The 26,481-nt window shown below is 40.6% G+C and overlaps 1 long non-coding RNA gene across 1 annotated transcript; it reads right to left on the bottom strand.

Moving 5' to 3' along the window:
• Nucleotides 1–848: 848 nt before the first annotated feature.
• LOC102553326 (uncharacterized) lies at nucleotides 849–2,620 on the bottom strand. The gene is made up of 2 exons (XR_354028.4): nucleotides 2,268–2,620; nucleotides 849–1,128 (listed from the first exon to the last, which is right to left on the bottom strand). It is a non-coding gene; the product is annotated as an uncharacterized LOC102553326 (long non-coding RNA).
• Between the last annotated feature and the right edge of the window lie 23,861 nt (nucleotides 2,621–26,481).

Raw genomic sequence — 26,481 nt, 5'->3', positions numbered from 1 at the left:
GAGATAATGAACTTCCTCCATGACTTGTATACTTTTGTTAGAGGGGCCAGAAAGCGGTGACTACTTAATAGATAATCTAGATGTTAATGGATACGGAAAGCCCTTCTTATCCCTCTGAACCTATTCTAACGCACATATATTAGTTGTGTTTCTAGAAAGATAGCCTTACAGTGCACATGTTTGGATTTTTGTAGTTTTGACAAAGGCCACTGTGCTAATTATTTCAAAAATTAATTGAACTAATGCATGGGGAAACACTTAAGACTCCAATCAGGTTTTTCCTCAAATCACATTTTTAGCCCCTTTATAAAGTTCTTGGCTTTTATACTTAGTGTTACATTCCCATTCTTCCCTGCTGATTTTCATGCAATGTGAAATGTGTGGCAAATGTGTCTAATGCCAGCATGGACGCATGCGCCGGTGTTCCGATGCATGGCTGGAGTAAAGCTGCCGGTCTCTGGGCAGGTGTGTCTGTGTGGATAAGCATGTGTGTATTCTTCTTGTGGATGTGCTGGTTGTGTGGAAGGAGCTCTCAGATCCCACAAGAGCCAGATGCCTAATAGGAAAGAATCTCTGCTAAGTTTTCAGCACATGCTTTTTGCAGAATTAAAGGGTACAGGCACTAGGAAACCACAGAACCCTACACAAACTATTCTGGGTCTTCCCAAAGACCTTTAATTTACTTGTATTTAAAGACACTATGGAGCCTTCAAATGTTCGTTTCTTCCACAGCCTTAGAAGGCATTTGGTCCATCACCTGGTTGGGATTTTCTCACTGAGTGCGCTGACCCCCACCAACCTGAGCTGACCCCCACCACACCTAGGTGAATCACACATTGAGTCAGAGAGCTTGTGTTTGCCTGTTTATTTTCTCCCTGGCTTAGATACAAGATTAACGTTGCTGCCTTTCAGCTTGCTATGTTTAACTGACTGCAGTACCTAAGATGCTAGCCCTTTCATTTGGCTATGGTTCGCCCTCCCTTGTCCAATTCAGTGTTCAAGTTTTCTCTCGGTACAGGACTCAAAAGTATTTCATCGAGAGTTTGGGTTTCAGGATTTCAATTACTCACATCGTCTAAAGTTGGCTTTGAAATCAACCGAATCAGGCATGGCGATTCACCCAGGAGTCTGAAATGGAATCAAGAAGGCAGAGATGAGGAGACATCTGGTGCCAAACCACACCAATGAAGTGCCCACAAGCTTGTGTAGGGGGCTGGGGAGCAGGAGGGGACTTGGGAAGAAAATGAAAAGTCCACAATAAGACTGACTCTGCCTTTGAGAAGCCTAATGTATCTCACCATCCCCAAAGCCCTTCAGGAGGCAGTTAATGACTGCCCATGTTGCCTGACATCAATGCTTTAGAGGGATGTCTGTGGCTGCAGAAGGTTAATGGAAATGGCTCCTCCAACACTCCGACTGGCTGAGAAGACTTGTTCTTCATTGTCTTCATCACTCGAATCTCTTTGGATGTTCTCTGAGTCTCATTAACAAGTACCACTCTGCCTTTATGAACCAAGGTTAAAAAATCCACCTCTACTATTTGTTTCTTTGCCCCTAGCAGTTTACTGTTTAACTCCTTCCTGCCCACTGTGAGTCCTTTCTCCAGGGATGCAGGATGTCATCTAAGGAGTCAACAACTACAGGTAGAAAGGTTACTCTGAACTGAAAAATCCCTTCGCCATTTTTATCTCTTTCACGCATTCTTTTAAATTTTTATTTAATAAATCCATGTGCTTTCTCATAAGACAATCACTGTTTTTTTTTTCACAAAGGGGGTAAAAGTATGTCAAATTTAGCTGTCTGACTTAAAAGTAAGTTACATAAGAGTATTCGGAGAGATCATAATAGTAAATAAAAGCTGCTGTACAGCTACAAATAACAGAACTCAAGTTTTGATGATTCAATTCCTTTTTTTATCTATTTTGCTCTCAGCCTTCCTCTGCTTTCCTCCTTTCCCTTCTCCTGCTCCTCCCCCATCCCACCCAGTCTCCTTTCCCCCCCCTCCCCCACTAAGTCTTTTCGTTCTCCTGCTTAGACAAAAAGCCTAATCCACTATTATCTTAGCCAAGAGCAACTAGAAGACAATCACAAAGCAAATGCGCTCCCTCTCTCGCTCTGTGTTTTTAAAGTACATTAGGGATACAGCTCTTCTCTGTCTTTTAGTGAAACACTGGACAGACTCCTGACTCTCAGAATATCCCCTAAAGTGATATGAGCTCAGAGGGAGGTCCTTTCCCCAATATATTCGGTCTCAATTCAGAACTTACCCTTCCCGGTTCCTTATCGTAATGGGAACTGTGATTTTGATCTCAGATGGCCTTTTCCACTTCCTTGGTTAGGCGGGTTGCCATGGAAAGCCTGAAGAAGGCAGACGGATATGGCTGTCTTCCATCCTGTGTTTAGTCTTCTCTCTGACTTTCCCTTTCTGAACCCTCCATGGTTAGAATTGGGGGAGGAGCCAGACACAGACCCTGCAGGCTTCTACTCAGGACCAGAGAGATTCACCCAATTAGTATTCTTTCCCATTGGCTTTTGTGAGTCTTCAAGACACTTCCCTCCTAGGAAAATGCTCTGAGGGCCGCCTGACTTGGTGGGTTTACTGGGCTCAGCTCTTTGTTCATCTTTGTCACCTAGTGCTACCCCTTGGCTCCTCTCTGGTAGAGACCCACTACCTTCCAGGAGGCTTTCTGGACAGGGGTCAAGCCCTACACTGGTTCTCCCTCGCTCCTTCTTGGTACTTTCTTTGCGAGAAACATCCTTCTGTCCTAGAGATGTGCTTGCTGACTCCCACAAGCATCTCCTCCGCGGGTGCGTACTGCAGGAATAGCCTAGATGCTCCTGCTGTTGAGCTCAGTATTTCCATTAGGCATATGCCAGGGCTTTGTGTCATTTCGTTCAAACTCTCCTCAGCAGATATGCAATGGTTTTAGTTGTACCATGATCCTGAACACACACTCATGCGTGTGCTTGCACACGCACACACACACACACATGCACACAAGCACTTATAACCACTTTTTATCCCCAGAAATTTGTATCTCTCTTGTACCTCATTTGGGGATTTCATTATCTGCCCACTCTAGGTGATGGTTAAAACCTGCAGTTTAACTTCTGTGCCAGAGTTTATAAGCATGATTTCAAGTAATATTCACCGTGAAAATGATACCCCAATATTATTTTTAAAAATGTGATATTAAGGGTGTTTGGAGCATATTGTATTCATTTGCGAATTAATTATCTGGCAGTTCTGGGGATGGGGAGTACCGAGTACATATCAGAGGCTGCAACCTTCCTCAAGGCTTCGTGACTCCTTTCCTTCCCCCTCTCTGATACATTCTTCATTTTTATTTCATTTTTCTTTGATGAAGTTGGATTTTGCTGTCATTCAGGCTGGCCTGGATATTGCTATGTAGTCCAGGCTGACTTCGAACTTGCAGTCCTTCCACATCATCATCCTCATTGCTAGGATTGCTGGTATGTACGCCCATACCAAGTGCTCGATCTGTGTGACTTGTCCAACTGCCACACATCCTTTGGCTTGTGCTCCCACACAACCATCCTCTAAGTGTCTGTCACTTCTCCTAATTCTGTTGCTATATCAGCTGCTTAGACTGTGACCCTTTCCCTACATTTTATAAGGACCTGTGTGGTTACATTTTGCCCACTCTGATAATATATGATGATTTCCCCAGCTGCGTGGTATTGATCTATAATTTTACCATAGCTGCTAAGTTCTGACTATCACACAATGCTGTGTACTCATTCATAGGTCAGAGAACTTGGATGTCCTGGGGGGAGAGGCAGTATTTGACCACCATAACTATAGTTACCCAACTTTATATTCAATTTTTTATTTCAATATGCTAATCGTGGTATGTAAGTATTTGACTGTAAAATCTATATGGGTTTGTTAGCATCTCCTTATGGTCAATACCAAGATATACTACTGGCAGGAATATTTTTGAAGATTTTCCAGTCATTTTTCCAAATTCCCTTCCAGAAAGAATTCACAAATTGTTTGACTCCATGAACTATGTGGAATCCACCTAATGAGGCAGGTTTCTAGGAAACTAAAGAGCTACCACATTTTTTTATGAGGCAAACACTTAATTTCAGAACTGGAGCTCACTTCTTTGGGTCACTTCCAGGGTTTTCGCATACATACACACATGCATGTATGCCTACAAGATATATGGCATTGTGAAAATCACTACGATGACTCTCATTATTTGTGCTTTATGTATACCAATAACCAATCCTACTGTGAACATTAGCAGTTGGTTAAAATGGGCTGATGCATTTTTATCTTAATATTGAGCTCAGTTGCTGTTAATGAGTTTTTATGAATTATGCAAGTGATGCAAATGCGTTTCACATATATGAGCTATCATACCCTGTCCGGGGCAGAAACTCGGAGGCAGGAATAAAAAAATCAGAGGCCATAGATGGTGCTTCTATAGGCTTGATTCCCATCGCTTGCTCACACTGCTTCCTTATAGCAGTCCAGACCACATCTGCAGCCTAGGGGTGATACTACCCATAATGGGCTGGGCCCTCCCCTATCAATCATCAAGCAAGAAAATATACCCCACAGGCTTGCCCACAGGCCAAGCCTATGGGTGATACTTTCTCAGTTGAGATTCCTTCTTCCCATATGACTCTACCTTGTGTCAAATTGAACAGAAAACTAGCCCACATGTTGTATTTTTAAAATAATCTAGGTTTTGTGATTAATGAGCCATTATCTTTCATTTCCCACTTATTTTATATTTAGAAGTTACGCTCTATTTTCAAGGTAATTGAGACATTGACTGCAATGTGAGTCTTTCAATAATAATTATGTTTGGTGTCACATGAATCTATAAAGTATATGGAATTTGAATTTGTCAATACCTGAGATGAAGATCAAAAAAATTTTTATCTCTGATAATTTTTAGAATTGTTTGCCAAGATCATTTGATCAGTTTTGAACCTTTTCCACTTTGAGCTTAAAAAATACTAGTTTTTAATTGTGTGTGTGTGTATGTATGTATGTATGTATGTATGTATGTATGTATGCAAAAGTGTGGGTTTGTGCACAGACGTGCAGTGCCCATGACCATCAGAAGTGGCACTGGGTTCCCCAGGGCTGGAGTTATAGGTGTTTGTGAGCCACTGATGTGGGCTCTGGGAACTAAACTCAGATCCTCTGTAGAACACCAAGCACTCTGAACCGCCAAGATGCCTCTCCAGACTCCACAGTGAATTTTCTATTTTCAGTATTATTGTGAAGTTCTATGGTGTTTATGGCTAACTTTAGAAGTTCTGTTTGGTTCTACTAGTGTAAGCACCCAGTTTTCTAACAATGTCATCAGTGATCACAATGTGAAATGGAATTTTTTTGGCAAATTCCTCCACATTCCCATTGTTTTAAACATTGGCTTGGCTATTTGCCCACTCCATTATTCTCAGGAGAAACAATTTCCATAATGTAAAAAAGTAGTTCTATTTTGTTACCTTTATACTTACATGTTATTTTAGGAAGATCAGCATCCTTGTCTGGTCATCTCAACCAGGAACTTAAAATTTCTCTGGATTTTCTGAACTTCTCCTTGAATCCCCTACAGTTCAGTGTCATTTAAGTAGCTACACGCTGTGAGTTATGGGAAGTGAACCCCAGTCCTCAGAAAAAGCAGTAGTTGGGTCATTTCTTCAGCCAGATTCCTAATAGTGCTGACAACTGTTACTCTTTACTTATCTAAGTAGTCATCAAAAAGTTTTCTATTGTTCCCTTAGTTTTTAATTTATTTTATTTTATGGTCCAAAGTTTCAGAGAAACAAACAGTAACATTACCTGTCCTTTTCCTTAGGTTGAAATCCTTCTGATAACTCATCATGGTGTTTTATTTTTCATTTTGAGGGACAAATACATGTTTTTATTACTCTCTTTAAATCTCATTAAAATTATTAGAAAAAAATACACATCAATAACCCAGAACCATGTCAAATACAGAGGTGAACGCTAGCAGCAAACCACTGAACTGAGAACAGGACCCCCATTGGAGGAATTAGAGAAAAGATTGAAAGAGCTGAAGGAGCTTGCAACCCCATAAAAACAACAATGCCAATCAACCAGAGCTCCCAGGGACTAAACCACTACCGAAAAACTATACATGGACGGACCCTGGGCTCCAACTGCATATGTAGCAGAAGATGGCCTTGTTGGGCACCCATGGAAGGAGAAGCCCTTGGTTCTGCCAAGGTTGGACCCCCAGTGCAGGGGAATGTCAGGGGGTGGTGGTGGTGGTGAGGGGGGTTGGATAGGGGGAACACCCTTATGGCGGAGGGGGAGGGATTAGGGGGAATAGGAGGATTATGGACAGGAAACTGAGAAAGGGAATAACATTTGATATGTAAATTAAAAATATGTTCAATTAAAAATAAATGAATAGATAAATAACCCAGAACTAAAACTGATGGTGTGTGTGTGTGTGTGTGTGTGTGTGTGTGTGTGTGTGTGTGTGTGTGCGCTATCTGAGTGGATTTTAGTACAATAAACATGCCCTGATTCCTGAGTGAGGAGCATGCAGACCGAGTGGTGTGTTCCTGGTGGAATATCCTATGTGTTTATTTTTCTTCAGCTCGTGAGTGACAATTTCCCAATTTGGTGATTTATTAAGATATGAGGAAAGAGTCCACGAAGCACGACTGTGACTGTGGGGATATTTGGCATGCACCGTACCAGGTTCCTTCTACAGGGTGAATGTTAATGTCATCCTTCACGACGATCTCTACAGCCTTCACTTTCTGCTTCTCTTTTATCACAAACGACTTCATTGTCAAATCGTGAAGAAAAGTTGTAAATATGAACAGAATGTGTAGTTAATAGTGAATGTGTAACCTGCCCCCCTTCACAAAAAGAAAAAAACAAAACAAAAAACCCTCCATATCTTGAGCATAGCTACTCTCACGTTGGTTCACTTGGATGTCTAAAGTTTGGATATCGGCAAATGTTTGAGTGACTTCCTAAAACTATCCCCATGATTTTTTTATTTGTGAATTAATTAGAATAAAGAGACTTTTTAAAAATAAAAAAATCAAATTAATGCAAATGAGATTATTAGCTTCTAGCTGGAAAGGATTCTGACTCTTAATTACAGCCATAAAATCCCCAAAGCTTGGACTCTTCTGGGAGGGCCTTGCCAGGGCAGCGGTGGGGGAAGCATTGCTGTTGAGGGCAGGAAGGAGCAGGGCAGGGAAGCCACGGGAAGCCTGAGCCACATCTTCTGGCCCCTCCCCCGAGCAACGCTGAGTGTTGTTGCAGTACTGTACTGTTCGACTGCGCAATCATAGTTAACATTCTTCTTCCAAGCACATTGAAAACGTTTGGCTTGCATTCTCCTCGAGCTGTTTTATAAGGGCAATAACCAAGGCCAGGGTGTGCTCTTGTCAGCAGGCAAAGCACGCAGTGCAGGCTGCCAAGAGTTTCCTGCTCCGGGGCCACCCATCCTTGGCTACAGGATGCAGGCCTGGAGCTTAGAGGAGCTTGCGTGGAGCCTGTGCTGGGACTTTCTGTTCTCGGAGCTCATGCTTTAGATTCCATCCTTCCGTCCTGCAGCTCTGATCAGTGGAGTCTGCTGTGTTTGTGCTTGTTTGGGAGTAGCTCTGAACACATGTCAAAGCAGCCGTCCAAGGCTTAGCTGGGAAAATGGTCTTTGAAGACTAGCAAGCTGCTTTTTCCTCCTGCTAATTCAAGCTCAGAGTTCCCACGAGTCAGCTGCCGGGGAAGTGGGCATTCCCTTCATCTACTCCCTGTGAACTAATTTCTGGAATGGGCTGACAGTGCACATGCCAAATGGAAGGTTCTAATACTGTTGCCCCACCCCTTTTGAAGTCCACCTTGGCAATGGGCAGATGGCTTTTGTGTGTTATTTATTGCCAGGGTCTGTGAAGGGGAGAGTCCCCAGGAGATCGCTGAAGCTGTTTTTGCAGGATTTCCTTTGATTGGAAGCTGTTGGCTGTGCTTTCTGCAGCTGGCTCTGTCACAAAGCAGAGGGCTCAACTCATCCCCCGTGAGACAACTGCCATGCCAGCACCAAGGAGGTGCTGGCTGTGAAATGCCTTGGACAAGAAGATGAGGTGCTGTTGCTGTTGCCTTCAGAGTAAGGAGGCAGCTTGGCCTTGGGAGCGGAAAGAGCTTTGGCGAGCATCTGAGAGGTTTACATTGGAATGTCAATTCTTCTGTTAACTCAAAGCATGGCCTTGACCTAAAGTGTTTTCATTTATAAAATAGCAATTGGTAACTAAAAGATTCATCCTGAAACTCATGGCAGAGAACCAATAGCATACAACACGCACTCTTTCTCTCCTTTCTTCTGAATTCCAAAGCTAGCCTGAACATTCTAAAGCACGGGGGATGACATCTATAAAATCTCTCTGTGTCTTCTCCATTTATTCAACACTCATGTCCTTGGCATCCAACAGACTGAAAAATTAGACAAATAAATAAACACACTCGAGCATTTAACAATTTAGAAAGTATATTAGCTGCCAAGGATAAAGAAAGAAATGCATGTTGAAGACGTGGTCCAATCTCTTGTCTGTCTGAAAAACAAAGACATTAAAGATGTCGAATGGCTAATCAATGTGAGAGATGTTGTAGCAGTGGGTACAAGAAGAAAAGGACATAAGCAGAATGGGTTTTACTGTAATGTATGGACTAACAAAAAGCCTTCTAAAAGAGGAGATGGTTACCAGAAGAAATGTGTTAGACTATGGAGAGCAGCATAAGACAGTTCCAAAATTTAGAGACAAGATTCTTGGTGGCGCTTGAATTTTAGGTGTTCCTCTGAAGATCCATATGCTAAGGTTTGGTGACCAGACAGAGGTGTTATTGTGGTGATCTTTAGGAAGTGGGACCTTAGTAAGGAAGTAAGGCCATTGAGAGTTTCCTAAGGGCATTATTGATACCCTCTTCTCTCTTTTTTTTTCTCTCAATCAGCTGTCATGAGGTTACCAACTTGGCTTGACCACATGGTCCTAGGCCTGAGGTTCTGTCTCTCTCCTAGCTCCAAAGCAATTCATCCACCTATCTACAGACCAAAACCTTTGAGACTGCAAACTCAAATGAAACTTTCTTTTTTTCTTGTACCTTGATTATTCCATGCATTTCATCACAGTATGGGAAAGATGACTGGTACAAACCTTTAAGCAAGTGAAAGATCTGTATGACAAGATCTTCAAGTCTCTGAAGAAAAAAATTGAAGAAAATTTCAGAAGATGGAAAGACCTATCATGCTCAAGGATTGGTAGGATTAATATAGCAAAAATGGCCATCTTACTGAAAGCGATCTACAGATTCAATGTAATCACCACAAACATTTCAGCTCAATTCTTCATAGAGTTAGAAAGAGAAGTTTGCAAATTCATTTGGAATAACAAAAAACCCAGGATAGTGAAAACTATTCCCAACAATAAAAGAAATTCTGGGACAATCACCATCCTTAACCTCAAGCTGTATCACAGAGCGATAGTGATAAAAACTGTACAGTATTGGTACATAGACAGGCAGGTAAGTCAGTGGAATAGAAGATCTAGAAAGGAACCCATACACTTATGGTCACTTGATCTTTGACAAAGGAGCTAAAACTAACCAGTGGGAAAAAAGACAGCATTTTCAACAAATGGTGCTGGTTAAACTGGTGGTCATCATGTAGAAGAATGCAAATCGATCCATTCTTATTGTCCTATACAAAGCTCAAGTCCAAGTGGGTCAAGGACCTCCACATAAAACCAGATGCACTGAATCTAATAGAAGAGAAGGTAGGGAAGAACTTTGAACACATGGGCACAAGGGGGAAATTTCCTGAACAAAACACCAATGGCTTATACACTAAGATCAACGTTAGACAAATGGGATCTCACAAAATTACAAAGCTTCTATAAGGCTAATGACAATTTTAATAGGACAAAATGGCAACCAACAGATTTGGAAAAGATCTTTACCAATCTTATGTCAGACAGAGGGCTAATATACAATGTTTATAAAGAACTCAAGAAGTTAGACTCCAGAGAATCGAAAAACCGTATTAAAAATGGGGTACAAAGCTAAACAAAGAATTCTCAACTGAGGAATACCAAATGCCTGTGAAGCACCTAGAGAAATGTTCAACATTCTTGATCATCAGGGAAATGCAAATCAAAAGAACTCTGAAATTCCATCTCACAGTAGTCAGAATGGCTAAGATCAAAAACAGGTCATAGTAGATGCTGGGGAGGATGTGGAGAAATCGGAAAACTTCCCCATTGTTGGCGAGATTACAAGCTAGTACAACTACTGTGGAAATCAGTCTGGCAGTTCCTCAGAAAATTAGACATAGAACTACCTGAGGACCCAGCTATACCTCTCCTGGTATATACCCAAAAAAATCCTCCAACATATAACAAAGATACATGCTCCACAGCAGCCTTATTTATAATAGTCAAAAGCTGGAAAGAACACAGATGTCCTTCAACAGAGGAATGGATACAGAAATTGTGGTACATCTACACAATGGAGTACTTACTGCTCAGCTATTAAAAACAATGACTTCATGAAATACTTAGGCAAATGGATGAAAATAGAAAATATCCTCCTGAGTGAGGTAACCCAATCACATAAGAAGACACATGATATGCACTCACTTATAAGTGGATATTAGCCCAAAAGCTCAAAATACCCGATAGAATTTACAGACCACATGAAGCACAAGAAGAGGAAAGGCAAAATGTGGACACTTCAGTACTTTTTAGAAGGGGGAACAAAATACTCACAGGAGGAAATATGGAGACAAAGCATGGAGCAGACACTGAAGGAAAGGCCATCCAGAGACTGTTTCACATAGGTATTCATTCCACATGCAGTCATCAAACCCAGTCACTATTGCTAATGCCAAGAAGTACATGCTGACAGGAGCCTGATATAGCTGTCTCTTAAGAGGCTCTGCCACAACCTGACAAATACAGAGACAGATACTCACAGCCAACCATTGAACTGAGAATGGGGTCCCCAATGGAGGAGTTAGAGAAAGGACTGAGGTAGCTGAGGGGGTTTGCAACCCCATAGGAAAAACAACAATACCAACGAAACAGACACACCAGAGCTCCCAGGGACTAAACCACCAACCAAAGAGTACACATTGAGCAAACCATGGCTCCAGCAGCATATGTAGCAGAGGATGGACTTCGTCAGGCGTCAATGGGAGGAGAGGCCCTTGGTCCTGTGAAGGCTCAATGCCCCAGTGTAGAGGAATGCCAGGGCAGGGAGGTGGGAGTGAGTGAATGGGTGGGTGGGGAAGCACCCTCATGGAAGCAGGCAAGGGGGATGGGATAGAGGGTTTCTGGAAGACAAACCAGGAAGAGAGATAATATTTGAAATGTAGATAAAGAAAATACTCAATAAAAAATGGAAAAAATCCAAAAGAGAAATAATAAAACCAGCATCCCCCCCCCAAAAAAAGTGGACTAAAAAGAAGCTACTCTTTAAAAAATTCTATTATCAGGAAAAGGAAGGGTTAAAAGTTGTAATGTGAAGGTCAAGCAATCTAGGTTTCCATAGTCTGTGGCTAACTTCAGCTCCACTTTTCTCAACAGAATTTCTTTTGGCAGTCTAAGCAGTGGTACACTCAACCAGTGATAGGCTTCTAGAAGCTAAGAATGGGGTATTTAGCTGAAGACCCATTTCAGTTCGTAGTATAATTACCTATCACGCACAAAACTTTGGGTGTGATCCTTAATTCCATGTAAATCAGGTATGGTGATACATACCTATGATCCCGAACACCCAAGTAATGAAGGCAAGAGGATAAAAAGTTCTATGTGATCCTCAAACGCATAGATAGCTTGGGCTATATGAAACCTATCTCAAACAAAATTAAAAGGAATATTTGATGTGAGGATCACCTGCTTTATGTCTCAAACTGAATCTGACTAGTTGATGACGAATCCCATTTTCTGTTCTTGGAACCACAGGGAAAGCCTGTCTCAGGGTTTCTTCAGAGCCCTTTGTCTATGGGTAAACCAAGCCAATATAGACAGAGGATTGTAGGACATTTCTAGACTTGACCATGAGAAGTCTTTTAGGATTCCCATGCTCCAGGAAGAAGGACACCAGACCAGTCATTTACAGAAGAACCACAGAACTGCAGTGCTGAAATTACACAGGCAGTAGTGGGACTCAGACACAGATTTTGATTGTATTCATCTTCAGACTTTATAAGGATTGCTTTTATAGTAGCCAATCTTATTTTACCAAATACATGTGTCGAGAGGCATCTACAACCTAACAAGCATTGTTGCTGGATAGAACGCAGGGTAAGAATGTTGGCTTCAGTCTCCCCGAGGTTTTGTTTAGGTGGATGAAAGTCCCACATTTTAGATAAATGTGGATAAGACATACAATATTTATTCTGAGTGAAAACCAGGCTTATGGGTCTCTGGAAAAGCAGAAATAAGATTGCCGCTCCCAGAAGGCTCTCTGTCTTTAGACATATTTTATGATTTTTGACTATTGTAGTCAGCCTATCTGTGTTCAGTTAATTTGAGGTAGACTGATGAGATTGGAACTTTATATCTGAAGAACTGACCCCAGAAGCCATGTCAGACATCTTTGTATCTAGGCTAGGGTGAGTGATGAATCTCACCCTTTGCACAATACTGTGCCAATTCCCCGTGAAACAATGAGAACACGATGACAGCAACCTTTTCACATTCCTAATCACTTCAAAATCTTTAGATCACTGTATTCTGTTGCTTATCCTATGCCATATTTCTCATTGTTCCTGCTTCCAAGTAAGTGATTGGACTAAGCCTCAGGAAGGTTTGCTGATTGCTTTAAGAGTACACTTCTCAGTATTGTCAGGTCCCAAACTAAAACTCAACTGTTCGGGAAGACAAAGTCCAAGTTACTCCTAATCGATCAAATTCTCTCTCATGAGCAACACATAGTCTAAGAAATGAATACAGGATATAGCCTGGAATAGGTGAGAACAGATTTCCTTGTTATATCTCTTACACCTAGACTTTTCATTTAAGCAATGTGTTCCAAGTTAAGCAGATACCTTGAACACTACAACAGCAGGCTTTATTTGCTGATAAGATTTCTCAGAAAGTGAGTTTCATTTCTGAAGACAGGGAGAAGATGGTGATTTGTAGACTTTGTCTTTATTAGTGTCCTTTCCTACCTTGTCTGAGCGCACGTACTGCCTTATAACAATAGACTTCTGTTATGCGGCAATTAATTTAGAGATAAAAAGCTTCTGTCTTGGAAGAAAGCTTAAGATGCAGGCAGTACTAAAGAGAGGTGAAACATTCCAACCTGGAGGGAAGCTTCTTAAACTCAGGAAATGAAAAACAAAAGCTTTAGGAAGTTCCTAAAACAGACCAGATTCACTAGGCCACTCCTTCCCCAAATATCTGTAACTGGTGAGAACTTTTAGAAGATACTCTATAGGTAAGCAGAGCGGCTTAGAAGAGATTCAGATCAGCTTGACTGCTTAGAAAACACACTCCTCAACCTGTCCAGCTGCCTAAATGTATAGTGTGCTCCTGGCTGCCAGCTTTCATGAGCTATTACTCAAGTTGGAGTGAACTTTTGACAATATAACTGTCTTTGAGTCTTTTCTTACATGTAAATCATCATTCCCCTAGTCACTTATAAAAAAGCCTAGTAAACTAATTAGTTTCCAAAGCTGGACTTTGATGAGATTGTTACTTTTTTGTTACTGAGTGGATAGACATTTGTTCTTGTCTCCTCAGGAATGGTTCCATTCTAGAGCGAAGATGCTGGCCTTTTTAACAGAATGCTGGGCAGATAGTCGGTTACATGATTGTTCAACTCTGACACCTGAATGATCCTTCTAAAGCATAGAAATTATTATACTACCTAGTGTAAGCTACCCAATTTCAATAACACTATTACATGCAGTTCTGACCACTTGGCTAACTTCACACTTCCCCTAGAGGTCTTGCTTGAATCACATTATGCTTCCTGTTGTACTTTGTATACAGCATTGTCTTTCCCAGCCCAAGATCGGCTTCTCTCTGTGTGGCTGGTCACTGATTGAGCAGGTCCACTTACCTCCCTTGGAAAGTCCTTTGTGTTTGTGTCACATCTCTATGATTTCTTACTTTCTCCTCCAGGCCAACTCAAGCACTTCCACGTCTATGATTGATTCTATCTGGATAGACCTCTAATTTAGTAATTTCTAATAAGTATGGGTAAGGATATTGAAAGAGCAGGTAGTTTCCATCCAATATAGAAAAGAACAAAAGACGGACTGCAACTTGACAAATGCCATCTCATACTATAAGAAGTATTGGCTTTTTATTTGAACCTATAAGTAATCTTTGGGAGTTCTAGAAGTACTAAGACAGGAGACATTCCTATGTGATTGTGCATCTGCAGTGGTTGATCAAGAATAAGATCCACTGAAACAGAAACATATAACAAACGAGCACTTAGTTTATTAAATTTCCTCAGTTAATCTACTAATCTACAGTAGAATGAACATTCATTTAGTTTTCCTCTTTATTTATCTGTGGCCTGAGTTTTCAGCATTTGAAGTGAATTCTTGGTGGGGTATCCTGATCTCTCCAACATCTCCTGGGCAGAGCCAACAAACATCAAAACAAAAAATGAACAATAACAACAAAAAACTACCTAATCAACCAATCATCAAAAAGAACAATAACAACAATAACACACACACACACACACACACACACACACACACACACACTCCAAAACAAAAACAACAACAAAAAACCCAAAAGAACCCAAACAAATAACAGCCAAATACAGTAACAACAGCCACAACAACAACAACAACAACAACAACACACGCACACACACACACACACACACTACCAACCAAACAAACAAACAAAACAACAACAACAAGAAACCAACACAACAACAAAAATACAACCCAGAAGAAGGCAATGGACTCCTGAGTAATATGGAAGCTACAGGGTAAGGCTGAAGTCAAGTATCATTTTACATGGCTTCTTTATGTTTCAAATATTGAAACTAATATGGACCCTCTTGTTTCTTCCTAAGAAAATCAGTTGGGGATTTCAAGTCCTGGTGTGTGCTTAGAGACCTTCCTGTAATGCACAGTGATGTCCATTGTGACATGCTGGCTACCTAGAGATGCTTTGGGTAAAATATTGTGGTTTAGATGCAGTCTGGAGAATGCAACTCCAGTGAAGCTCATTTGGGGGGACTTTGGAGAGCTACTGAAGGGAGCTGTTGGAATTTTGGACAAGATCAGTGGTTGTGGCTGTACTCTGAGAGTGACAGCAAGGAAAAGCAGCGTTCAGTGTCTGTGTGATTTACAATGGAGTAAATGAAAGCTTTCATGCCTTTAGAGGAAATGCCAGGTTCTCAGGTTCTCAGGGACACAGCATCAGCTCAGCTCTTGTCAGACTCTAAAAGGTGCATACGTGAAAGATGCCCAGTCCATGTTGCTCAGTCACCTCACTTTCCACAGCATCAGCACCAAAGCCATTTTTATAAACGGATTTTGCCCTCCCAGTCCCCACCAAGAACCACTGACTCAGTGAGTCTAGGCCTCTTAAGCACATATTGTGGAATTTTACATTTTTATTAAATCATGAACTTTCTTTTTATAAATTTAACATATAATACATTATAAAATTTCAGCGAACAATGGTGTAAATATTCTTTCTGTAATAAATTGATTCACTTTCTGTACTGTAGAGAAACAGCCAATGGCTATGTTGACCTGAGTCACAGTAAATTACTTTTATTTTCAGACAGTGAATTTATTAAGGATGAGTTTGTGACCTCCAATTTAATTGAAGTGAAACAATGCTATTCTAGGTATGTCGTTCAAAGATTTATGGGGCAGACAGAAACATTCATTTGAAAGTCACATGACACATTCAAAATAGCATTGAAGAAAATTTTTCTAATTAATTGAATTCTTGTGTTAGATATTTAACTTGTTCCAATTGTTTTACAACAGTAAGAAAGCTAGGTAATTAATATGCTATAAAGAATGAACTGATTAGGACCAGAGACTTTTAATTGGCCAAAGTGCCAAGAATCAATAATAGGAAAGTTCCTGGCCCTAGCTGGGAAGGCTACAACACCCTCTTCAAACCTTAGACAACACCGAAGAAGGTAAAGTCGAAAAAAAATGTAAAGAACTAAGGATGAGAAAACAAAATGTCCTCTAAACATGGCATTGTACTTGTGAACACTCTGCAGCTGTGATTATCTACACAAGATTGGCCCCATCAACGCTCCATCATGATTGAGGGTGGGCCTATGAGGCCCTCTCCCCACTCCTACAACTATCAGTAATTTATACTTGTGGGTGGAGGGGTGTGGCAGTTGTCCTTGCTCTACTGAATGTGAATTTTCCTACAAAACTTCTCTAACTCTATCGTGTGTTGTGTTTCTCATAGAATGGGAGTTGGATTACTTTTTTCTCTTGTCATATGTTTTTTGACCTCCAGCTTTGTGCCTGGAGAAAATAGGAACTCAATGAATACTTGCTGAATTAATGAATGCATCCCTTCCTGTGAAGGAACAACCATGTCTTTGGACTGCAGAATTATGCACTGAGAAATGTGTTAGGAGATTTCAATCACTCAGATTAACTGCACAGACATGGATTGTCATGCCTATGGCATGTCTATAGGTTATCTGCTCGGCCCTACTACCCCAAGGATTCAACCCATACAACACACCAGTGTACTGAAGGCTATTGGCACTGGTCATGAGATGGCATGTACCTAAATAGAGAAAGGGCACAGTGAACAATATGATTTAAAAACTCAAAATGGTACAACCATTTACCAGTTTGCAGGATCAAAAGTCACTCTGAGTGACTGAGGCAGTACTGAGAAATCCATCATCAGGAGAGGCTGGGGACTGTAAACCCTGCCCACACAGGCTATATTTTCTGTTTGTGTTTCTTTGCTAAAAGCTCAACAGTAGCTTATGGTAAAATTCACCACATACACTTAAATTCTTTTAAACTTTCTGAATTTTGTAAAGACAGCATAAACTATAAACTCAATGTACCAAGTAAACAAAAAATGGTCTCTCTGTGTCCTTATATTTTTTCTACTAATTTTTTAACCTTTCTTTTTAAACTTAAAACATATTTGTTAAGATGAAGACACAAACATTTATTAGCCTAGGCCTACACAAAGTTAGGACCATCACTGTCCTTGGGTTCCACTTGTGTGTCCGGAAGGTCTTGGGAGCTGTTGTCCAGATGGAGCCATCTCCCTGAACAGTGTCTTCTACAGGACTTGCTAAATGGCCTGCCTCAGTTGTTTAAAACACTTTTGTTCAAAATAGCTACTTAAAATTGTTTTGGGTCACTCTAAGATAACAATTAAAAGAATATTCAAGTGTATATAATAGGGCTAGAAGTGTGACTCAGTGGATCACATACATATATTGCAGAAGACCTGAGTTCTGGTCTCAGGATCCATGCCATGAGGCTTATAAGTATCTATAACTTTAGTGTCAGGGGATCTGATACTTTCAGCCTCCATAAACACCTGAACTCATGTGCACATATCCACATTCAAACACACACGTACACTCACAATTGAAATACTAATATAAATCTTGGGGGGAAAGGAAAAGAAAGGAAATAAGGAAATAAAAAAGTAACAAAGAAAATATAGATGAGTAATAGTTAATTTTTCTCACTACCATTTTGCCTAGCAAATCATTTAATGTGCTACAATGTATATTTGATGACCAGGGCAGTACAATTGTTCAGACCAACATCAACACCAACACATTGACATATAACACTCTGTGCGGTGACATTGTAATATTATAACATCTAATACATTAGTAATCAATAGTAATTGTTTATCTCTATTGTGATATTATGAGACCAACACTGAAAACTGCCATTAAGCACTGAAGGACAATGTGATTGGTTCCAAACTACTTGCATACAAGACCTTGTATATTGTCTCTGATTAGCTTGAACAAGGTCCTTTTGTAACAGTGCTTTTAAGTTAGTTTATACCCCTGGACTTAGTATTGGTGAAAATTCTGTGTATTTACTCTCACATTAGCTGGGGCTTGTACATTTGACTCTATTGGGTTGAATATGTATCAGTCCCCTTTTCTATAAGTTAAACTCCTACTCAGGCTTTAAAGCATGGGTTGTCTCACCACCCACAGTGTGGATAGAGCAGTTAATCTACATTTCCTGTGGTTTTCTATAGCAGTTGAGAACTGAAATCTCAGGCAATAATTCAGTGTTTTCTCATCACTAATAGCAGAGAGCTTAGCTCGTAGTAAATGTACCTTAAGTGCTGGTTGAATTGACTTGCATTGTGTCTGCATGGCGGAAGAAGCCAGCTATCTCTAAATCATGTGCAAATCACAGGATATGATTGCAGTGTTGGAGAATGGTAATTATGCACGGTCCACTGAGTAGATGATATTTAAGGAAATGGGCTCCTAGAATAGCCTTCAGCTCAGCAAACATGCCTCAAGCACCTACCCAATGTTTGACGATGGAGACACGACTGTGGACAAGCCACTCTTCTCATCTCAAGAAGCTGTTATTCAAGAAGAGAAATAAATGCATAAACACAAAATTACAGTGCAGTGTGCATACGATTTCTACCAGGACTGTGTGTGGTCTTCAGCTCTGTTTCTTCTTGGGTACAAAGGGGAACTACATTGCCCAGAATCCTTTGCAAGAAAGTTGTAGGTCTATGCACATTTAGGATCAAAGAAACATCAGCAGAGGTAACTGATTCCAATTCCAATTTCATTTACTCAATAATCCTTGCTTTTCTGCATCAGAAAATTTAACAGAAAACTCTGAAGCCCTGAGAAATGACGGAGCCATAAGTGGAAGGAATCTATCATTCTGAGGGTTACCCGAAATTCTACAGGACAGATACTATAAATAAATGCAATCATGATCATTTTGGCTAATTTTAAAATAGAATCAACTATACAACTCATTTAGTAAACAAATACATATGAAAAATTCTTACTAAGGATCAGACACAGGAAGCAAAGATGAAAGAGGAATATTAATGGTCACAGGGAAGGGAAAAGGAGGAACAGCTTCCTTTATGATGTCTTTCAGAGTTTAATCATGAAGGCAAGGAATAGAGTCAACGTCTCAAGGAGAAAATAAGCAGGAATGTATGAAAGATCTAAGCAGATAGTAGATCTTTACCACTTGGCTCTGCTATCCTGACCACAAGCTTCTTCTATTTCAATCAAAAGGTATTCCGAAGAAAGCATTCTGAGGGACTGGAGAGGTAGCACAGGTAAAGGTGCTAACTGTACCAGTTTGCCTCCCTGGGTTCTGTCCCTGCGCACTATTTTATAAGACAGATGTGATAGCAAGCATCTACAATCCCAGTACTCCTATAAAGGGGTAGCGGCTGGAGACAGAAGAGTTGACTGAGAGCTCGTAGTGCAGCCAGCCTGGAATGGGCAGCAAAAGAGCAGATGTGAAAGAGACCCTGATTCAACAAGGTAGATGGTGAGAACTGATTGCTGAAAGTTTTCTTGTGGCAGCCACATGCACACTTCAGTAAGCATGTGCCAACCCACACACACACATTATACATATACATATATATATATATGTGTGTGTGTGTATATATATATATATATATATATATATATATATATATATGAAACAAAGGAATAACAAAATGTGAACAGCAAACCTTCCTGTAGTAAATGACTCTAATAAGGAGTCCATGGGAGGCTATCCTCTTCAATAGCAAATTTTCCATGACAGGGAAGCAGGGAGGACTCCCAGTGACCTAGAATTTCTTAGAGTAACCTACCTAAGCAGACAAGTCCAATTGTGAAGGCCATGTTTTGTGGATGGCAGAAAACATTCAAAGAAAGAAATGAGATGACCAAATTCTCATAGGGGTTAGTGTCTAAAACCAGAGCCTAGCTTCTTAACCATCTTGCCTAGGCCCTTTCACACTAAGATCGTTTGAAAGAGGAGAATTTCCGTCTCTTTCAAGGCTAAGACTGTCAAGGCTTATTGGCTTTAAATCAAGAGAGGAAAATAAAGGACATTGAACTCCTATCAAACACTATACACTTTCCACTCATTCTCATTGATCAACTTTCTGATAGCATAGTAGATACAACAGTTTATAGATACTTGAGATAATGGGATGCTCTCTCTCTCTAAGGATTTCTAGATTCAAGGCCATTCAGTATCAATTCATCCCTTTATTGTTATATTGGCAAAAGATTGATGCTGGAAGTGTGTGTCTCACTGTGGTCTCCCCTAGCAAGAGTCTAGTAGGGACATCTGTACTCCATTTGCCTTCTACTTTATGGCTTCTACAAAATCACTCTAACACTCCAAGGCTTAGGAATCAAGCTTGGTACCAGGCTTAACAATTGGTATTTAATACTCTGGCTAGTTGGATCCTGAAAGTCAATCCTGGAACTGATACAATAAAATCTTGTACTGAGGACATGTTCACCTGTACACACAACTGCTCTAAATTTAAATTACAAGCATAGTGTTGATATTTAACTTGATATTAATTATTTGAAAGAAAATCAAATAACCTGAACAAGACTATCCCCTTTTCAACTTATTAATAGATGTGAGTTTAACCCACATTATTTCATTGTCAATGTAATAGAAAAAAACCTACAGATGTATCTGGCATGTGAATTGTCTGGTCAGTGTTATTCATACCCAATCAAACTCTCGTTCTTAGAATCCCTCATGTAAGTCATAGGCAGTGATTTTGAAAATTAATTTTTGCATAACTGTGAAGTCAGTAATCTGTGAGAATTGTTTATATGGATGCCACACATTGTCAATAAAAACTTGTCAGAGCTGGATGACATAAGGAGTGTGAGAGTCCATTTATTCCATGAATGTGTGGGGACGAGGCACCAGAGAGTGGGAGAGTCAATATGTACAAGACCGTGCTTAGGAACCAAAGTAGCAAGTTAAATAAAAGAAAAAAGTTCTTCTGTACTAGGTGGCCAAGGTGAGGTCAGTATAAATATTGGCCCTGGCACTGCCAAGTCCATGTTTTGCATGACGATAATTTAATCAAGATGTGTTGGTGACAAAAGGCTTATCAAACAAAGAATGTTTTAGTACACAGGTAGACTTGTTTAACCAAAGTGACACCCAACTTTTTTCACAAAGCTACTGTAAAATTCATATCCGGCCTTGCAAAATTTCATGTCCACAGTCAAGACTATGATGTGTAAATCGACTGTTACTTGACATGTTTGTTGTTCATCATAAAAATGTCTACGCTGTTTTTCTCAGGAATCAGGGATGTTTATTCTTAGTGCTGTAGAAGTAAAATGTACAACAAAGGTGAGAACTGAAATTTGAGAACACAAACCTAGGAATTCTGTAATGTTTTTGCACACTAAGGATAACACACTGTCCCATTTTACTCATGAGAAAACTAAAACATGGTAAATTTCAATGCCACTTTCTCTACCTTTCCTAGTAGCTATAATAAGAAAAAAAACCATGCAAATCATCCTGCTTTAAACTTGGAACACACACACACACACACTTAAATCAAACATCTAAGAGGCAAATTTATGATTTTACCTGTGTATTTTACTTGATCATTCAATTGTCAATGTGACTTTTACTACTCCAGTTTCTTCTCAGAGAAGTTAGAGGGGAGGATATCTTCTACAATAATCTACCCATGATCCATTTCTTCAGGTAAGAACCATAAGATCCAGATTGATCCAAGGCCAGAAAGGAAAAAGAATGTAACCCTGATGTTAACCTGATGTTGTCTAAAAAAGAGGAACAGCTTTCATAGTGCAGGCAGAAACACAATTTCCCAAGCAGTAAAATAACTGTGGCATTCACCTTTATGTACTTACACACACACACACACACACACACACACACACACACACACACACACACACACACACACACGGACACAGACACACACACAAACACACACACACACAGACACACACACATAGATGGGGAGGAGATAGACAGACAGATAGAAAAAAGTCAAAGACACACACACATACACAGAGATTCAGAGTACACTAATCCAACAAACATTATTGTCAACAGAACCATAAAACCACTCATGATACAAATATGAGGACACTGAACTATTGACAGAGCATTCAAGGACGGTGACTGGTTACAGGAAGCAGAGGTGATGGGCAGTTCATGCTCAGGTCTAGCAAGAGCAAAATCTCTCAAATAGAAATTTAAAATAAGTCCCCTTTAACTTCCTAAAGAAAATTTCCATTCTTGAAGATTCCCTCCTAAGTAGAACTTTCCAAATGTATTTAGGTGTGCCTGGTAAAATGTGAAGCTGCTTTCTATCCACACTCAGCATTTGGTGTGTGTACGCCCACAGTAGCCCAGCTCTCTAAGTTCTGCCTTAGCAAAACTATAGCAGTTTTTGTGTTTTTTTTTGAACTTCTGCCCATTTACTGAATTTTAAAACATTAGCCTGCTTCATTTTGTGACAGTTCTTTGGTTAGTGATGGCTTCTATAAGTGGCTGCTCCAGAATTTCTGTGTGTGTGTGTGTGTGTGTGTGTGTGTGTGTGTGTGTGTGTGGTGGAGGAGGGAGTCTGATCATAAAGGACAAAGATTTTTTAGACACCTACCTCTATTAGACACCTACCTCTATGCAGCTAGCACACTGTTCTGATCTCTTCTTTGTGTTCACTTGCACCAACTTGGAAGGTCTTACATTTAGCCACTCCCACTCCCACCCATCCCATGGAGCACTCACTGTCTTCTGAAAGGACATGGGAACCTATTGGCAGTGCCTCTAGTCTCTGAACAAACTCATTATGATGTCTCTCCTGCCAATCCTCAGCATTCGGCTTCCTGAGGTAAAGAGCTGGAGAGCTACTTCTGTCTGAAGCCTGTGGTGAGGGCGGTGTTCCTGTAAACCCACAAATCTGTGCTGTATTCACAGAAGATAAATGGATCAAGAATCCAGGGACTATGGGTTAAAAATTAACTCCAGAAAATATTCTGACTAAGCAAATGCGACGGAAAAGCTTGTTAATACACTTATGCTTCAGTGTATATCTCAAGGACATCTTAGATAGGAAGTTCACAAAGCCTGGGTCTGAGTGGAGGATACCCCTTTTATAGTGTTTCAGACAGAAGAGAGGACTAATTTTCTCCAGTGCAGCATGTTTTGATGTTTTTCTGAGCCTGCTGACAATTATAAGATTCAACAAATGTGAGACTGCTCAGCCACCATGCTAGGTGGCCTAATTCCAATTACATGTGTTTGAATTTCCAAATATCTTCTCTGACAGAAGTACCCTGATCCATAATCATAATATTGACAAAAACAAAAACAATAACAAATCTTTTTGTTTGTCTTGCTTGACATTTGTTCTTCTCAACATCCTTGAGAGGGTGGTGTTAAAAGCTCTGTTTCATTGCAAACAAAGCCATGGCTTCAATAAGTGACGTGATTTGCTTTTAATTTTACAGTGAATTGCTAAAGCTCTGGGAAAGCTGAAGCTCCTATTCAGTGGAGTGAAGTGGGGACACTTTCAGTGTTTGGGTCACCCTGTTTGAGAGCAGACCCTTTTAACAAAAGAATCAGAGGAGTAGCAGCTCAACGTAGAATCAGGTGATGAGGCAAGAGGAAGTAGAGAGAGGTTGTTCTCTGGAAAGCAGTCCAGCCATTCTTGCCTCTTGTCTTTTCTCTTTTACTGCCTGCTTCTCTCCACCTGAGTTTAACAGAATTAGAAAAGGTCAGAAGCACTCAATGACCTGTCCTAAGAAAGCCTAGCCCAGAAGACCCACATCAATTCTGGTCTAGACTTGATTTTCTGGGCCTGGATTTTCTACTACACTGGAACAGTATTAGCCAGGCATAGGGTCACAGGCCTGGCATTGCAGCGCTTGGAAGGCTGAGGCCGGAAGACTGTGAGTTCAAGACTAGCTTAAGTTACATAGAAAGATCATGAAGCATGTTAAACTTTAGCAATCAGGGAAGTACAAATGAAAACTACATTGAGATTTCATCCAACCCCTGTCACAGTGAGTACCATCTAGACAACAATGGACCGAAGAAAATAGCTAGTAACAATGGAGAAGAAAGAAAACACTTTCACACACTGTTGTGGGACGAAATATTCCCTAACCATATGGAAGTCGATATGAAGGTTTCTCAAGATACTAAAACTAGATTCTATATGATGCATCTATATCACTCCTGGGTATACATGCAGGGCTCTGTGAACCTAGAGTGGAGCTACCCACAGGACCATGCTTGCCCCTGCTGTTCATAACAGCTGAGAGAGCCAGTCTATAGTGCACAAGCAGATGAATGACTGAAGAAAAAGTGATGTGTATGCAATGAAAAAAGGAGAGAAAAGAAGAGGAAACTGTGGCGTTTACGGGACAGGGGGTGGACCTGGATAGCACTATGTTCAAGGATATCAGCTAGACCCAGAAAAACCAGTGTTGTGTACTTTGTCTCAAAAATGGTGTGGAAACAGAAGCTATTTGAGGACAGAAAGTGAAAACCGGAAGAGCGAAGAGAGGAGAGAGAAGTTAACAGGAGGTAAAAGTGATCAAAGCACATGTGTGGACAGGTACCAAAATCTTACAGAGGAAATAATGAGATTCATGGAGTCTGGGAACCTTATAAGCAATGCTGGGCCTGTAAATGCGTAGCAACAATGAAAGGAAAGAAAGTGGACTCCTAATTTGTAGCATTTGTTGACATCTGTGGCAGAATTTCTCCACTATGGCTCATTTCGTGCTACCAAGTTCGATCTCAGTGGGCCAGTAAAACACCTTAGAGCATAACCATTGGCTCTTACAAGCTTCTGCAACCCTTTCCAGCAAACCTCCAGCTAGTCAACTGGCCAGGGGAGGGCATGCAACAGTCTGTGTCTCCAGCCAGGTAATAGGCATTAACAGTCCTTCAGCCTCCCTTACCAGGGACCGTGTAGCTACGCAAGACCAAAGCAGATGAGTTATGGAGAACACACCTAGGTATGGCTTTAACTTCAGTACATTTACCTCAGGACTCATAAAGGACCATCGAGTGACAGATCAAAATTAAAGTCTAGACTATTCTAAGGATTCTAAAAATTTCCCTCCTCTAACAATGTGTGTACATTTGAAAGCTCAATGTAGCGACAAGATGTCAAGACATTCACCTAGCCAGTGCAAATGTTGATACTGTGTTCTACATGACATAGAAATACACTTGATTTCCAGCTCTTTCCCTTCACGAGTTGCTTCGCCTTTCTCTTCTCTGTGAACCCAATAAGCTAGGCTAAAAGACTCAACCGGACATTGTGCTTCAACTTTCTTCGCATGTGCTAAATGGAAGTGTTTGTTTTCCTTGCATCTGCCTGGGTAAATTCTCAAGCCCTGTCAGCTTCTGTCCCCCCTGTCCTCTGTGGATCTTTGAGGAATACTCACAAAGGACATAACGACAGACGGCCATTCATTCAGTTCCTGTTTAAATCCAGTAGTGGGGCTATTGACAAGTGTGTGCATTTTGCATTTTCAATAATTTTCCCACAAGTTCAAGTAATATACTTGTCACCCTTCAGAGGCCTGGGAACCAATCTTATCTGCTTTGCCACAAAATGGTACCTGCCTGAGTAAACAGGAAGGCAGAATAGCGAGGCAGCGCTTTGCTCTGCAAGTGTAACCTAATTCGCTTAGGCAAACAGCATCATGGCTGCCAGATTCAGCAAGTTTACTCTCAAGATATAAGCTTCTCACCTTCAAGGACACAAACAAACAAACAAACACAAACCCTATTGTGATATTGTTCCAGGGACTCCCTTAATCCTTGACAAACAGAAAGGAGCACTGATGAGTGCCAGTGTTTAGAAATGAACACTTCCCAAGAAACAAGGGTGTGTGAAGCTTCCTGCCTTAATTTCTGTACGATTTGGCAAATTAATTTGTAATCTAGTGTTTGTTATCTCAAGAGTTTCTACGTTCTGTGCTATACGAGTGAGTACTCGTTTCAGGTTACCATCTGCTATGGGAGGTGAGAATTCAGATCTTTCATCCTTTGCCCCACTTAATCCAGCCATACTGTTCCCCTGTTGGCACAAGCTATCTGTATGTTAACTGTGGCTCACTCCGCTTTCAATATTTGTGTTAACAAGATTACATAAGTGCTGGCCATCGTTTATCATAAGGTGTATTTCCTTTCTGGCAGAGTAACTCTGATTTCCAGAGTCTGCTTTTGTGTAGGTTTTATAGCATATATTACCAGTTTGTTCCACAATTGTTCCCCAACTCTGAAAATAATCTCCTCTTTGCATAGTCAAACAGAACCGGCATTTAATGAGGAAGCACCCCAGTGCCTTCTGAAAGGATCACTTCTGGGATGTCTTTGAGAGCACTCCATATTGTGTGGGTCTACACACAGGCTCTTCCTGGATCCCACTTCAGTCTTAGTTTTCTACGTGTTG

Source organism: Rattus norvegicus, chromosome 5 (genome assembly GCF_036323735.1).
Source record: "Rattus norvegicus strain BN/NHsdMcwi chromosome 5, GRCr8, whole genome shotgun sequence".
Lineage (NCBI taxonomy): Eukaryota > Metazoa > Chordata > Mammalia > Rodentia > Muridae > Rattus > Rattus norvegicus.
The sequence above is the reverse complement of the archived record's forward strand: the minus strand, read 5'-3'. Positions and strand labels throughout refer to the sequence as shown.